The sequence below is a fragment of the Dromiciops gliroides genome, chromosome 2 (genome assembly GCF_019393635.1).
Source record: "Dromiciops gliroides isolate mDroGli1 chromosome 2, mDroGli1.pri, whole genome shotgun sequence".
Classification (NCBI taxonomy): domain Eukaryota; kingdom Metazoa; phylum Chordata; class Mammalia; order Microbiotheria; family Microbiotheriidae; genus Dromiciops; species Dromiciops gliroides.
Genome location: NC_057862.1, coordinates 158198446 through 158214819, shown reverse-complemented (window position 1 = coordinate 158214819; position 16374 = coordinate 158198446). Strand labels below are relative to the sequence as shown.

Below are 16374 nucleotides of genomic sequence, written 5' to 3'. Positions count from 1 at the left end.
CCTAGCTGTCCCCCCCCCCCCAATTTGTTTTATTTTACAACAGCCTTCCTGGTTCTAAGAAATGCTATATAGCATGTATTTATTTTAAGTTAAACTAAAGTTAGTTTTTCTCCCTTTTCCTTTATTAGATGTTTTGTAGGTATATCAGGCAGATCTGGTAGTACTCACAATTTATTTTATATTATCTTATATTTCCAATTTTTAAACATTTTTATTTAAAGTTTTGGGTTCCAAATTGCATCCTTTTCTCCCTCTCCTGCCCCTTCCCTGAGAAAGTGAGCAATTATGTAAAATAAAGTTAGTTTTAAAAGACCTTTTCGAGAATTTTATGCTCTTATAATAACCAGGATGTAAGTTATAGAATTCTAATCTCAGATGAACTTGGATTGAAAATTACTGGTTATATTTTTAGTCATATTCTTTAAGAATTTTTCTTACTTTAGGATACCTCACCCACCTTACAATCCTAGTAACTGTCCCCTTACCCCACTAAATTCCAAAATGCCCAGTGTAGTAGAATGAAGCTCACAAAACTAAATATTTTATTTTGTATGCCATCTTTAGATGGCTTGTAAAAATTATTTAATAATTCTATGAAAAACTCAAGAGTAAATTTTTGCTGGTATTAGGACATTTAGAATGGAAAACATAAAAAAAAAACAGGTATTGCTTTTGTTGTTTGTCCTTCATTCTTGAACAGGACCAATGACATCAGGAAGGTGATGTCTTGACTTGCAAGTGAATTGGATTTAAGTGAGGCAGGGCTATGAAAAGTCACTAGCCTCACACTCTCCTCTGGAGCCCTCTGGGCCCAGGAGGCCCAGTGGGTCCTTGGTGGCAAAGTTTCCATCATTTTCATCCTTGAATTTCTAGTTCTTAGGAGAGTGTCTTGCAAATAGTAGATGCTTAACACTTGTTAAATTGTATTAAAGGATATTATCAGCATCTTCAAATATGAAAGTCAGGTATTATTATGAATGACTTTGCATATTCTAAGCACTAAATAAGTTTTCTGAATGAAAAAATGAATATATGCTTAGAGATGCTAGGCTGAGAATATGGAATTCATTTGACATTAATGGGTTCCTAGAATAAACATAGTAGTAACTTCATTTCTAATATTGCCAGTTACACTGAGAATCACAGAATGTCAGAATTCAAAGGCCCCTTGAAGTCCATGTAGTACGTCTGTATCCCAAAGAGATCGTAAAAAAGGGAAAAAGACCCACATGTACAAAAATATTTATAGCAGCTCTCTTTGCAGTGGCAAAGAATTGGAAATTGAGGGGATGCCCATCAATTGGGGAATGACTGAACAAGTTGTGGCATATGAATGTAATGGAATACTATTGTGCTATAAGAAATAATGAGCAGGAGGCAGCTAGGTGGTATAGTGGATAAAGCACTAGCCCTGGATTTAGGAGGACCTGAGTTCAAATGCGGCCTCAGACACTTGACATTTACTAGCTGTGTGACCCTGGGCAAGTCACTTAACCCTCATTGCCCTGCAAAAAAAAAAAAAGAAGAAAAAGAAATAATGAGCTGGCAGATTTCAGAAAAACCTGGAAAGACTTAAGTTGAGTGAAGTAAGCAGAACTAGGAAAACATTGTGCACAGTAATAGCAACATTGTGTGATGATCAGCTATGATAGACTTTGCTTTTCTCAGCAATGCAATGATCCAAGATAGTTCCAAAGGACTCATGATGGGAAATGTTCTCCACATCCAGAAAAAGAACTGTGGAATCTGAATGCAGATTGAATCATAGTATTTTTTATTTTTATTTTTTGAGGTTTTTCACTTTTGTTTCGATTAATCTTTCACAACATGACCAATGAAGAAATATATTTAATGTGACTTACATATATAACCTATATCAGATTGCTTTCTGTCTTGGGGAGGGGAGAGGGAAAGGAGGGAGGGAGAAAAATTTGGAACTCAAAATTTTATAAAAATGAATGTTGGGGGCAGCTAGGTGGCGCAGTGGATAAAGCACTGGCCCTGGATTCAGGAGGACCTGAGTTCAAATCTGGCATCAGACACTTGACACTTACTAGCTGTGTGACTCTGGCCAAGTCACTTAAAGTCCATTGCCCCGCCCCCCCCAAAAAAAAAGAATGTTGAAAAGTACCTTTACATGTAACTGGAAAAATACTATTAAGAAAAAAAATAAAATGAATTGATTGTATTAAAAAAAAAATAAAGTCCATCTTGTCCAACTAATGCTTCAACAGGAATCTTCTGTACAATTTACTTGAGAAATGGTCATCTAGCTTGAGGGTCTCAAGTGATTAAAGCAAACCAAACAAACAATAACTTTTAACTGCCAACAAATTCATTCTCCTTTTGGACAGTTCTAATTCTTAGGAAAATGTTCCTTATATTGAGCTGAGACCAGTCCATGGCACCTTCTATTAATTGCGCCTAGTTCTTGCTGACTAAGCAAAAAAAAAGTATAATCCTTCCACAAGATAGCTGTCTTTATTTTTTTAATTTTTAATTTATTATTTTTTTTGCAGGGCAATGGGGGGTTAAGTGACTTGCCCAGGGTCACACAGCTAGTAAGTGTCAAGTGTCTGAGGCTGGAATTGAACGCAGGAACTCCTGAATCCAGGGCCGGTGCTTTATCCACTGTGCCACCTAGCTGCCCCCAAGATAGCTGTCTTTAAATAATGAAGATAGCTGTCATGCTCCCAAGTTTTTTCTTCATTAGGTTAAACATTTCAAGTTTTTTCAAGTAATCTCCATATAGCATGATTTTTCATCATTTCACCTTCCTGGTCATCTTCTAAATGCAGTATCGTTTGGCAGGGTCTTTCCTAAAGCAGGTTACTATGCTTCTATTAGTGTAGCCTAAGATGTTATTAACTTTTTTTTTTAGTAATCATGTTGAACTTGGGTTCTGTGATTTAACCAGCTTTGAATCCATCTAAAAGTATTGTCTATCACCTAGTGCTCATCTCTAGATATGCAGGGATATCACGAGAGACTTCATTTAATGCCCTCCTAAAATCCAAGTGTACCATGTTTATGACATTCCCCAATATATCGATGTTATAATTGTGTTTTTTAAAAAAAATAATTAGGTTAGTCTGGTTTGACTAGTTTTTGATGAAGTGCTGCTGGCTTTTATTGATCATCACTTCCTTGGCTATGGAAAGATATGATCTAGAATATTACCAAGAATCAAAGTCAAGCTCATCAGTCTATAGTTTGGAGAATCTATCTTCTCTTGTTTGAAAATTAGGACATTTGTAGCAACTCCCTTGTTGGCTATAGTTCTTCAAATACTGGTAGTTTTAAAACCACTTCTGAAGGTTCTTCTACTTCCTTGATATGAGCACTATTTCCCAACATTTTCATCACTTTATTTTGCCAACTATTTCTGCCTTCTTGGGCAAAATAAGGTTTAAAATTCTTCTTGTTCTTTTTCCCACCCATTAAAAATTGAGTTTATTTTTAAAAAAATGAATGTTTTATTAAAAACTCAACATTGAACACAAATACAACCAACTAAACTTATTGAATAGCTATTTACATATAAATTAACTTCAACATAAAATATAAGAATTTTCAGTAATGTCCTCTAAGTAACCATTAAATTTCTTCATTCATTCTAATTCATTTTTCCTCTATATGGTTGTAGTTAGTGTGTAATCCAAACAGTCTCCTAGTTTTGCTTCTTTCATTTTGCATTATTTCATAAAACTTTTTCTAGATTTCTTTGTATTCTTAATACTTGTTAGTTTTGTTACAGTATTTCATTATATCAATGTACCGCTATTTAACAGGTTCCATATTGATGGATGGTTAGGCTGTTTCCAGGTTTTGCAATTACTATGAAAATCTTTGAACAGATACCTTCTTTCGGATAACACGTTTCAGAGGTTTTTTTAAAATATCACCATTGGAATTATTTGATCAAAGGGCATACTTATTTTATTTTATTTTATTTTATTATTATTTATTATTATTTTTTGAGGGGCAATGAGGGTCAAGTGACTTGCCCAGGATCACACAGCTAGTGTCAAGTGTCTGAGGCTGGATTCGAATTCAGGTTCTTCTGAATCCAGGGCTGGTGCTTTATCCACTGTGCCACCTAGCTGCCCCAGGGCATACTTATTTTAATAAGTTTGTATACTTTCAGATTGCTTTTCCTTACCCCCCACTTAATAATATTTTATTTTTTTCCAATTACATGTAGAGATAATTTTCAATATTCATTTTCGTAAGATTTTGAGTTCCAAATTTTTCTCTCTTCTTTCTTACTCCTTTCCCTCCTCTCTTTTCAAGAAAGCAAGCAATCCAATATAGGTTATACAGTTACAATCATGTTAAACATGTTTCCACATTAGTCATGTTATGAAAGAAGAATCAGATTGCCCTCCAAAAAGAATCAAAAAGTTTTCAATAATAGTTGCAATATCATTAAATATCTTGGTATCTATAAGAACTGTGACAAGCAGGATGATTTCAGAAAAACCTGGAAAGTCTTACATGAACTGATGCAAAGTGAAGTGAGCAAAACCAGGAGAACACTGTACACAGTAATAGCAATATTGTACAAGGAACTGTGAATGACTTAGCTATTCTGAGCAATACCATGATCCAAGACAATTCCAAAGGACTCATGATGAAACATGCTATACGCCTCCAGAGAAAGAACTGATGTTGTCTGAATACAAAATGAAGCATACTATTTTCACCTTTTCTTTTTTTATTTGAGTTTTCTTGTACAAAATGAATAATATGGAAAGTTTTTACATGATTACACATAAGCATGGATTGTTTACCAGCTCAGGGAGAGAGGAGGGAGGGATAGAGGGATATAATTTGGAACTCAAAACTTAAAAAAGTTAAAAATTGTTTTAACATGTAATTGGGGAAAAAGAAAATATTATTATTACAAAATGTCTTGGCATCTTTGTTTTTGGTAGCCAGAGTTTCAGCTGATATTCAAATAGGTGACATCTTTCTTTTTTCTCAGTTAAGATTATTACCTTTAGTTGTAAATATTGCCCTCATAATTGCTAATTTACAAGGTGGACCATGAAAGGGACATATGTATATTATATAGATAGATGTATAGAAAGACATGTATAGCATATATATGCAAAGTATAAAATATATATGTGTATATAGTCATGAACTTGGCTTAAACAAATTCTCATTGATGACTGATCCACAAGAAAAAGAGTTAAGATATAATCTAGAGAAAAATGTGTAATTGGAAAAAGAAACGGGTCAATTATGCAGCACGAATGAGGGAAGGGATGGGTGGACAGTCTGAATGTCATACTAGTACTCAAAAAAAATGTAAGAAGACCTAGAGGAATGCCTCTACGGAAGTTCAATGACAAGAATTATGCAAGATAAGAAACCTTGGATATTTTGCAATCTACATCAATGGAGAAAACACCTACAATGATGAGATTGTAGATCCATTGGAACATAAATATGAACTTATAGCAATTTTATACATACATGCATACACATACACCTGCAAATATAGCATAAACAAAATACCCATTACAAAAACCTACCAAAATTAAATTCTTTTTACATAATTTCAAATCTTTTCCAATTATTATATATTCTATTTTTGCTCTTTTAACATTATTTCATATTTTGGTACCAATATTCTCTGAGTGATGTTATATAGCTAATAATTATGGAAAACTCTAGCCTGAAAAGAATTAAAATTTCAGGTAGCCCCAAAATGAAATGGAAATAATGATAAATATAGGTGGGCTTCAGAATATTCATGGATGGACAAATACATACTGGAGTAATAAGTTATTTATTATATTGAGTTCTTTTATGATCAGTCTTTTAAATTTTAACTCTGCTGTATTTAGGTATAATAATAATGCAAGGTTCTAACTTGTAGTATTACTTACTATCTTATGCCTGAAATCTAGCACTGACTATGTTACCAATCATTCATTTGAGAAGTGGCATAACAGACATTATCAAAGTCATGAATGACCAGAAAAAGAGGTGGGTCAATTTTATTTTATTTTTTTGGTGAGGCAATTGGGGTTAAATGACTTGTCCAGGGTCACACAGCTAGTAAGTGTTAAGTGTCTGAGGCCGGATTTGAACTCAGGTCCTCCTGAATACAGGGTCAGTGCCTAGGGTGGGTCAATTCTAAAGCATAAGTGAAGCAGAGCAGGTACTAAGTCTGAGGGGTATGCTTCGAGTCATGAAATATTCAAAAAACCAGAGGAAGACCTTGAAATGCATTGGGTGGATCTTCTCTGGAGAACTTAGAGAATGGAATGAACAAGAATTAAAGAAGATGAAAGGACATAGAGAGGTTAGAACTCAAACAGGAGTATACACAATGATGAAATCTTAGATCCACAGGAATGCTGAAATATTAATTCATATACACATTTACACGTATTGACATAGTACACATACTTGTCATATTAAGAGTTATTCAGTTCCTCTCCCTTCAACCCCCCAAACCTTCATCTCCACTCCACTAGGCCAGTCATATACACAGCCACACCCTAGATCTCTTCATCACTCAGAACTGCTCAAACTTCATCTTCCCCCTCAAAACCTGCTCCTCCCCCTGAATTTCCTATTTCTGTCACCACCTGTGCACTTCCAGCGGCTGTGCTGGCAAGGGTGCAGAGACTACCTATTGAGTGCCAGCTGGCCCCAGGGCAGCAGTCAGTCGGCACTGTGAACTTGGTCATGTCTTCAACCCGATTGTTCTATCTTCACTTTCATTGGTCTGGTTTGTGGCCTTAATGATTCTTGATTGCTCTTTTTGCAAACTTTTGTCATAAAGTGAGAGCTTATTTCTGGACCTAAGAAAGCAAAACCACCATCCTGCCAGATAGCTATACTTGTACTCTGATTCTTCTCTTACTCTCCCCTCACCCTCCCACCCTGTATAATCAGCCTTTAAGTATTCTAGCTTCAACTTCTGCGATCTTTTGCATTGGTATCTTTACATTCCCTTGGTTCCCTCTCTTGCAAAGAGCCTTACTCAGTCTTTGACCATACTTCTGTAAGTGCCTTCAGGATGGGCTTCTTTTCTCCATGGCTCAAAGTAACACGGACGATTTAACATTTTCTGAAGAGCAATCTGGCAACATGTTACATTGCCGCTGCTAGTAGGAGTTAAGGAATCCCATCAGCATTGTATGTGTACCTGTTTCTCCCATCAATATTGGATATTATAATGTTGTTTTTTTTTATTATTCTAACAGGAGTATATCTTAAACTTGTTTTGGTTTTCCTTTCTTTAATTGCCAGTGTGTCTGCACATTATAAAAAACGGTCTTATTATATATACCTTCTGTTAGAAATATTTTTTCACAAACAATTTCTTACATTTTCTTGTTATGTTGTGGTTAACTAATAATGAAACATATCTCTGAAAACAGTACTGCACAGTACTATGCAGTATAGTTAATACTTAATACTTCTGTTAATATTTTATAATAAGCATTATTATTCAGTGGCAATAATTTCTAAAATATAAATGAAAATAATTTTCTTCAGATTCGAAGCTTTGTGAGTGGAGAGGTCTCTAATAAGAAAAAAAAATTGCGCTCTTTCTCTTTTTTAACTGTGTAAGTCACTCAATTTCTCCGGGCCTTAGTCTTTGCCTATAAAATAAGGACTTAAACAGACTTGTAAGATCTCTTCCAGCTCTATATCTCTGATCCTATGGTCTGTGGTGATTGCTGTTTGCAAAAGAAACTGCAGATAGGTGGCATGCCAGTAGAAATTTCCCCCCCAAATGTATAAAGTGGGCTGCCTCGTGCATCACCCTCCGAAGACAAGATACAGACAGAAGTCTGGAAAGGGTTTGGTAGGGGGTGGGGGCATTGGAAGGAGGCAGTTAAAAGAGAGAATGCCTTTGGAAGAGAACCCAAATCCGATAGAGGTGCGAGCAGCTCCTGCTGAAGGGGAGGCAAAGTAAAGGATGAAAACTAAGTGAGGCGCTGTCCAGGGAAGTAACCCACTGGAGCTTCAGAGGCGGATTGAAAGTAATTAACGAAACCCCACTTCCTCCCCCTCGGGTAAGTGCTTTTTCACCTGGCTCAGGTGAGGCGTGACCAGTGCTTCCTAATTGGAGGGTCAGACCTATGGGTTCAATCATGGCAATCCTCCTCCCCCCTCCCCCCGCCCCAGTGTAGGTTGTTGTTGTTGTTTTTAAAGGGCAATAATAATTATTTTTTACGGGCCACGACGCGCAGCATCCTTTGCTGCGACTCAGCCCGCTCCACCCCTGGGATTTATTTTCCAACGGGAGAAATCCCCGCCCCGACAGCTAACGGGAGCTCGGTGGGAAACAACAGCGACGACTACGGGAGCCTATTTTCGGTGTGGGAAAGGGAGGGAGGAGGGGCCGCGCAACTTGTCAGGGGCTGGGGTTGGCGGGGAAAGCCTCCACTTCGGGCTGCCAAGCAACCGCGTCCAGGCAACGGGCTCCCGGAAACCGCTAGGCTCTGGCGCGCGCCGTGGGTCCAGGGCGGGTCTTGAGACGCCTAAGAGCGAACCCGTTTGGGGGGCGGGGGGAGTATTGGGGGGAGGGGGGCTGGCACGCGCTGGTTCTGAGGCCGCGAGACGCGAGCCGATTGGCCGACGCTTCCCGCTGCAGGGGAGGGAGGGGTGCGGCGGGGAGGGGGGGGGTGTCGGCGGCGAGGGGCGCGTGCTTCGCTTGTGGTTCGCCTAGGTTCGGCCGCCGCCGCCGCCCAGCAGGGAGGCAGGAGGAAATGGGTAGCCGCATCCCGCCCGCCCCCAGTGCCGGTGAGTTCTGCTCCCGCTGGGACCCACCCCGGGAGGCGGGTGGGAAGGAAGGAAGGGAGGTTGCTGCTGAGACGGCGGCGGTTTCGGAGATTCCCCCCCCCCCCCTTCCACTCCCCCTCGTCCTCGGACGAGGGGGACATCAGGGAGAGAGGGGTCGAGTAACGCTAGAGCGTCCCCTCTGTGACCGTGACCTTGGGACGGGACGGAGGGCAAAGGGCTGTTGCCAGGGAGAGCGCCTGATGGACGAAGGGACAGAAGTTGGACCCTAAGACGTTGCACTGGGACTTGGGAGTGTTGCATGCTGACAAAACCCCAATAATGATGTTTTACCCCCCAAAGCTATTTCTTTGAGTTATAATAGAGAAGGCATTGACTGGAGATCTGGATTCTAGTTTGGCTCTTACCACTAAGTCATTGTGTGACTTTGGGCTATTCCTTTCACGTATAGGATAGGACGAATAACAACTAGGATTTAGATCGGGACTGTACCTTTAACTCCAGTCCCATCATTTTTGCTGAGCCTCAGCCTCCTTTGCAAAATGAGGTTGGACTAGGAGATCTCTAAGGTCACTTCTATTTTTTATTTAAAAAAAATTTTTCGGGGTAACGGGGGTTAAGTGACTTGCCCAGGGTCACACAGCTAGTGTCAAGTGTCTGAGGCCGGATTTGAACTCAGGTTCTCCTGAATCCAGGGCCGGTGCTCTATCCACTGCGCCACCTAGCTGCCCCCTTCTAAGGTCACTTCTAAACCCTCAGTTTCCTCACCTGCAAAATGAGGGAGGTTGGACTAGATTATCTCTAAAGTCGTCTCTGTTTTAGTTTCCTCATCTGTAAAAATAAATAGCACTTATCTCACAGGGTCGTTGCTAGGACCAAAAAGCACTTTGAAAACCTTAAAGTGATGTATAACTCAGTCGTTATTATTCTAGCTCCACCAAACATCCTTTTATTTTTATTTGCCTTTTTGTTAATGTAATGGGAGTTAAGAGAAAGGACATGTTATTCTGAAAGGAAAAAAACACATTGGAGAGAGAAGGGTTAATTACTTTTTTCACTTAAAAAACATTGGAGACAGAAGGGTTAATTACTTTTCTCACTTGGAAAAATAGATTGGAGAAAGAAAGGTTAATTTTCTCACTTTAGAAAACAGATTGGAGACTGAAGTGTTAATTAGTTATCGAACTTGTTTTTGTGGAATGGATCAGGCGTCCAGAGAAATGCCAATACTTTTATCAAAGATCATTGTGAGAGTAGTCACTTTGACAATTGTCGACTTTTTTGAGCTATCTAGTTGTCTAAAAAATCAACAGCAGAACTGGGAACCTCTTGAGTTCTTGGTTTTCTGGAGTATAAGACCTGAAGGTAACTTTGCATTTTCACAGATAAAATCAAAACCCAATAGTAGATGAGTCTGGGAATGATGTGAGTCATTTCTTCAATATGTATGAGGGTTGGGGTTGGTGTTTTTTTGTGGGTTTTTTTTTTTTGTACTCACTTTAGTCTGTGTAAGGTGATGTTAATGATTTAACATGAATAAACTGAAACTGCTAGCTTGACAAAGGTGGATTCAGTTTTAACAGTTTTCAGAAACAGGTGCACAGATACAATTTAGTTTTAAAAATTCAGGTTTTAGATTTTAAATTCAGATTTAATTATCTGAAAAGGTTTTTTTTATTTTTTTAGTGGGGCAATGAGGGTTAAGTGACTTGCCCAAGGTCACACAGCTAGTAAGTGTTAAGTGTCTGAGGCCGGAATTGAACTCAGGAACTCCTGAATCCAGGGCTGGTGCTCTATCCATTGGGCCACCTAGCTGCCCCCAGAATTGTGTTTTCTAATTAGAGCCATGTCTAGGATATAGAAAATCAGCTTCTGCCTGGTCAGTGACCAGAAGTTAAGGGAAGAGGGTACAGTAGGAAAGAGAGGAGGGAGCGGATATGGAATTAGACTCAGTAAGCTAATACTATGAAAAACTTAAAGAGTTTATTCCACATAATTAGTCCAGTATATATTCCCCATAATCTCATTTTAACCTAGGCAAAACAGGTAACTTTGCCCTTTGCCTTTTTTTTTTTTTGGTGGGGCAATGGGGGGTTAAATGACTTGCCCAGGGTCACACAGCTAGCAAGTGTTAAGTGTCTGAGGCTGGATTTGAACTCAGGCCCTCCTGACTCCAGGGCTGGTGCTCTATCCACTGTGCTACCTAGCTGCCCCCCTTTGCCGTTTTTTCACAAAATTCTTTGGTTTATCTTTTATGATTTTTCTCTGAAGGCAGTATTGTGTAGTGGGAAGAGCATTAGAAGAATTAGGTTCTAGTTGTGTGACCTTGCTTTGTAAATTGGGAAGACTGCTTTTCTTACCTACCTCACAGCTTTGTAGTATGTGGATTTAAGGGCTCTGTAAGTGTGAATTACCCTTACTTACCATTATGTTCATTTTAGCCCATATATATTTATATAAATGTGGGACTGAGGCGTGGGGAGGAGCATTCAGTATGATTTGCCATCTCTCCTAGCCCCTGGGAAATGTACTCTAAGCAAACATAAAAAAAAAAAATCTAAAAGTATGCCAGTTTGGAAAGAAAATATTTATCAATGTAACTATTGCTAAGAGAGGAGCTGTGTTGTATAATGGCTAATCTGACCTCAGAGTTTGGGAAATGTGGATTCGACCTGGGACAACTCACTCTGTTGTTGTTCAGTTGTATTGGACTCTTCATGACCCTATAGCCCATACTGTTCATGGACTTTTCTTGGTAAAGATACTGGAGTGTTTTGCCATCTCCTTCTCCAGGCAATAAAGACAAACAGAGGTTGATTTGGCTAGGGTCACACAGTGTCTGAGGCTTGATTTGAACTCAGGTAGTCCTGACTCCAGGCTCAGGACTCTATCCAATGATCCACCTAGCTGCCTAAGGCAATTTTCTGAGACTATCAGTTGTACCTCTGACTCAGTAGAGGGAATGTCTCACAAGGATGAATCCTCCCCTCTACCTTCTAAGTCTCTGCCTTAGCTTTCCTTCCTCCCCTCAAAAGCTTCTTTTGAAGTAAAAAATCAACTTCCTGGAGGACTGGAAAAGGTAGTACCATCAATTTCCATCGTACTCTTCTACCTACCTTTATATGATTTCAAGCTTTCCTCTCTACCCGGTTTCTTGCCATTATCCTTACTTAGCATCTATGTTAATTACCCATCCAACACTTGGCTTCAGATTTCTTCAGTTCCTATGGTTTCCATCTCTATTCTGCTTCAACCAGTTTGGTCACACCTTGGAGACTTCATCTTTACTCAGAATTGCTCTATTTCTAACATCCCCTGTCTTCTTTTTTTTTTTTTTTTTGGGTGAGGCAAATGGGGTTAAGTGACTTGCCCAGGGTCACACAGCTAGTAAGTGTCAAGTGTCTGAGGCCGGATTTGAACTCAGGTCCTCCTGACTTCAGGGCTGGTGCTCTATCCATTGCCCCACCTAGCTGCCCCGGTCTTCTCCTTTCTTACCATAGTTTGGTTTATTCTTCATATTCCACTTCCTCATGGAACTGAAATTGCTTTTAACTTTCTTTGTGACCTCTCTTCCTTTGACTGTTCTTTTAGTCCATTACTGTTCTTCAGTCTTTCAGTCCTCACTTGGCTTCTAAAGGTAGAGTTGCCATGCATTTCTAACATCCTATAATCTTTTACTTCCTTTACCTTCTTCCAGTACTCCTAGGTTAAACCCCAGTCAAGTGTCTGAGGCCGGATTTGAACTCAGGTCCTCCTGACTTCAGGGCTGGTGCTCTATCCATTGCCCCACCTAGCTGCCCCGGTCTTCTCCTTTCTTACCATAGTTTGGTTTACTCTTCATATTCCACTTCCTCATGGAACTGAAATTGCTTTTAACTTTCTTTGTGACCTCTCTTCCTTTGACTGTTCTTTTAGTCCATTACTGTTCTTCAGTCTTTCAGTCCTCACTTGGCTTCACTTGGCTTCTAAAGGTAGAGTTGCCATGCATTTCTAACATCCTATAATCTTTTACTTCCTTTACCTTCTTCCAGTACTCCTAGGTTAAACCCCAGAACTGGATTATCTCTATTTGGTTGCTCAACTCCTAAACATGTACTGCCAAGCATTACTTTATAGTTAAAAATGGCTGACTGGGTCCCCACAGATTCATGCTACTACTGCCCAACTTTAACTGGACTGTTATTGTTGTTACTTATCCTTTATTTATCTCTTGTTAACTTGTAACAGAGACTGTTCCATACCTTTTTTATACTCCTTTTTCTTCCTTCCATTCTGCCTCCCATCTTTCTTATACTTATAAACTTGCCTCCTACTTTACTGAGATGACCAGGGATGTTCTGCTTGAGCTCTTCCCAAATACTCAATTGGATTTGTAATCTAATTAATCCAGGAGCTCCCTCCAACAATGCATCATCAAAACCCAATCAAATCTTCCAGAAAGTTTGATGCGAAATGTGTTAGAGATCTTCCTCATTTTTTCCCTATGGCATGAGGCTAACCAGTGTAACACTTTAACCATGATGTCTTCTCTTTCTGTCTTACAATTCCTTGATGATATCCTTAGTCAACAGTCAACACACGTTTATTAAGTGCCTACTCTGTGCCAGGTATTGTGATAAGCTGGGAATATGAATAAGAAAAAGACAGTCCTAAGGAATTTACAGCTTAAATGAGGGAAGACAATCACAAAAGAAGACTGAAAAGGGGAGGGGTCCAGCTGGGACATCATATTCATGGAGTGGAAACTAAGTAGAGCAGCTGGTGGGAAATGAAGAATTGACTGGAAGTTCTGAGCCCTCTAAAGAGAGGCTTTGGGAAGAATCCAGCCCCCTAATCTGGAGAGGCCACTGAGAGTGCTGAGTATCAAAAGCTGCATGAAGATGGTATTTCAGGTGATGAGTTTATCTTCAGGGGGAGCATGAGGTTATTATAGTTGAAACCAAGTTGAGCAGCTGGTGGGAAATAAATATCCTTTACTCCGATTCTTAAGAGTTCCTTGTTGGTCATATGCTTATGCCTACCACGCCATTGCTATCTGTGTGATGCTCATCTTTAGTTTTTGACAGGTGTTCCAGGTCTCATTGTCATAAATCAACACTGGCAAAATGTTTGTATTGAAGATATAGATCTTTACTGTTATGGGAAGTTTGGGGTCAGTGAAAGTACTTTGCAATTCACCCAAAACAATCTAGCCTACCTTCCTCTTTCTTTTCAACTTTGGATCCCACTTATTTTCCATCTGCACAATGTGTTCCAGATATGTAAACTTTTAGACAAGAGGGTCAGCTCAGAGACATGTTGAAATCTGGGCAACAGACATTATTTAAGCATTCCATCTTTCCTGTGCATATGGAGAGCCAAACTCCTTTGAGTGCTTCATCATTTCAGAATTTCTCTTGTATTATCAGTCAACTTTTCTTACTTACCTGCCATAGAGGCATAGAGCCTTTTAAAGGCTAAATTGTCTGTTAATGCCCACATAACTACTCCTGTGACTTTTAGAATATTGTTGTAAGTAATTTCCTTTCTCTCTATAACCTCCAAACTCTTCATTGGTTCTTTCCCCACTGTCTACAAAATATGCTATTCTCTCTTATCTTGAAAAAGTAAGGAGAAACGATACCTTTCCACCTATGGAACTATCCTGGGCTGAACAAAATATTTATCCTTAGGTTCTTCAAAGATTTTATCTGTGTGTTTACTTCCTCACCAATCTACTAGATTATAACTTCCTCATGTTTTAGTAATTGGGTTTTGTTACTTGTAGCTAAAATTAATTAATTACCTAGTGACCAGTCCTCTAGAAGAGAGAGTTTTGACAACACTGAATTTAGCAAGGCTGATTTCTGGATGAAAGATGTAGATCATCCTTATTGTGTTATATCAGTGCCTTTCCAAGTTGTAAACTATAAACTACCTGAGGTCCCACTTTTTAATTTGGATCCACTGCAGGTTGGGGCAACTAGGTGATGCAGTGGATAGAGCACTGGCCCTGGAGTTGGAGGATCTGAGTTCAAATTTCACCTTAGACACTTACTAGTTGTGTGACCCTGGGCAAGTCATTTAACCCCAATTGCCTTAAACATCTGAGACCATCTCCACTCATCTTGATCTATATCTTGTCACCGGACACAGATAGCTCTGAAGGAGGGAGTGAGGCTGGTGACTTTGCACAGCCCTCCCTCACTTAAATCCAATTCACTGCAAGTCATGACATCACCCCAATGTCAAGGTCTTCTTGGAGAATGAAGGACAAAAGAGCAACGACAATTGTAGGTAGAACAGTGCCTGGCTCATAGTAGTGTACTTAATAAATAAGCATTTGTTTATTGATGGACTTGCCAGAGCTCCATTTGCAAAGTCTTTGAGAACTTGTCTATATACTAGGATGGGGCCTTAGAGGAGTAATAACACTTTAGTTTAGGAACATTGAACCAAAATATTGATAAGCCAGTTTAACAAAATTGTGTTCTTACTGTGAAGAACTGAATTTAGGATAATTAAAAAAACCTTATTTTTATTTTGTAAATATGAGTGGCTTTTCCTTTTTCTTTTTTTAAAATATGCCCTCTTTGCATATAATAGTAAAAAAAAATTCCCCCCAAAACAAAAACCCAGAGTGCCTGCCGACAGAGTAAAAAACTGCTATAGGAATTTAAAAAAATAGCTGGGTGTGACAAGAACAGTTTCATTCCAGTAAACACATTCACCTTACAGCCTATTGAATCTCTTTTTTTTCTTTCCTTCTTCTTACCCCTCTGACCCTCACTTGTCTTTTCTGTCCTTCCTCTCCTCTTTTTTCATTTTCTTTCTTTGCCTCTTTCTATATCTCTTCCCTTTTCTCCCAAATTGTCATATGTATTAAATAAAGTTTTATGTCCATTTCATGTTTTAATCTGAGTTGAATTTGTTTTTCTTTCTAACCTTTTCCTTCCAAATAGTGAAACTAAGTTGCTGTTGTTTGTATGTGGCAAGCAGTTGGTTTCCTTCTCTTTTCTTTGCTACTCCCCCTCCCCACAATCAGAGGGTTCTTGTTTTTTTAAAAAAAAGCTTATTGTGATCTAAATTGTTTAAGTGAACATTTCTTGTCATCTCTGAGTATGTAAAAAAGCAAATGTAAATAAAATGTTATGTAGAAAAGGGGCAGAATTTTCATTTTTTATTTAGTAGAAATTGTTATATGATGCCTTATAATCAGGTTTTGGTGAACAGTTGCTAAGATCGAAACTTTCAGCATCTCTCAAAATGTTTTTTTGTTCTTGTTATGTAGTGGTCAGCTCTGTTTTATCAAGGAATACTTGGGTGGGAGATTATTTTCTGAATAAGGTAGTTAAAGAAGTTAAATGGGAGAGCCTGCTCTGTTGCTTAGTGTAGCTTCTAAAAAAAATGTGTTTATGTGGGAGAGAATGTGTGGGGGGTTGCTTTCACATTATGGGATTCTTAAAATTGTTTAACTGGGAAGATGTTATTCAGACACTCCTGGTGCCTTAAGCTTGTTTTCTATTGATTTCAGTTTTCTTTATTTTTCTTTTTTAATTATGTAGAGAAGAGTTCATGATCCTTCCCCTTCTCTCTCTCAAGTGGTTATAAGATTAATTT

The 16374-nt window shown here is 38.9% G+C and overlaps 1 protein-coding gene across 4 annotated transcripts in view; it reads left to right on the top strand.

Annotated features, from left to right (window-relative positions):
- Positions 1-7834: 7834 nt before the first annotated feature.
- FAM81A (family with sequence similarity 81 member A) overlaps positions 7835-16374 on the top strand; it is an 82109-nt gene continuing 73569 nt past the window's right edge. For 2 of the 4 annotated variants that reach the window (XM_043988681.1, XM_043988680.1), the window contains exon 1: positions 7835-8048. The gene's annotated coding sequence lies outside the window, so the exon portion shown is untranslated. Of the gene's footprint in view, positions 8049-8648; positions 8779-16374 lie in introns of those variants that run through there. The other 2 variants (XM_043988679.1, XM_043988678.1) reach the window with 2 other exon arrangements.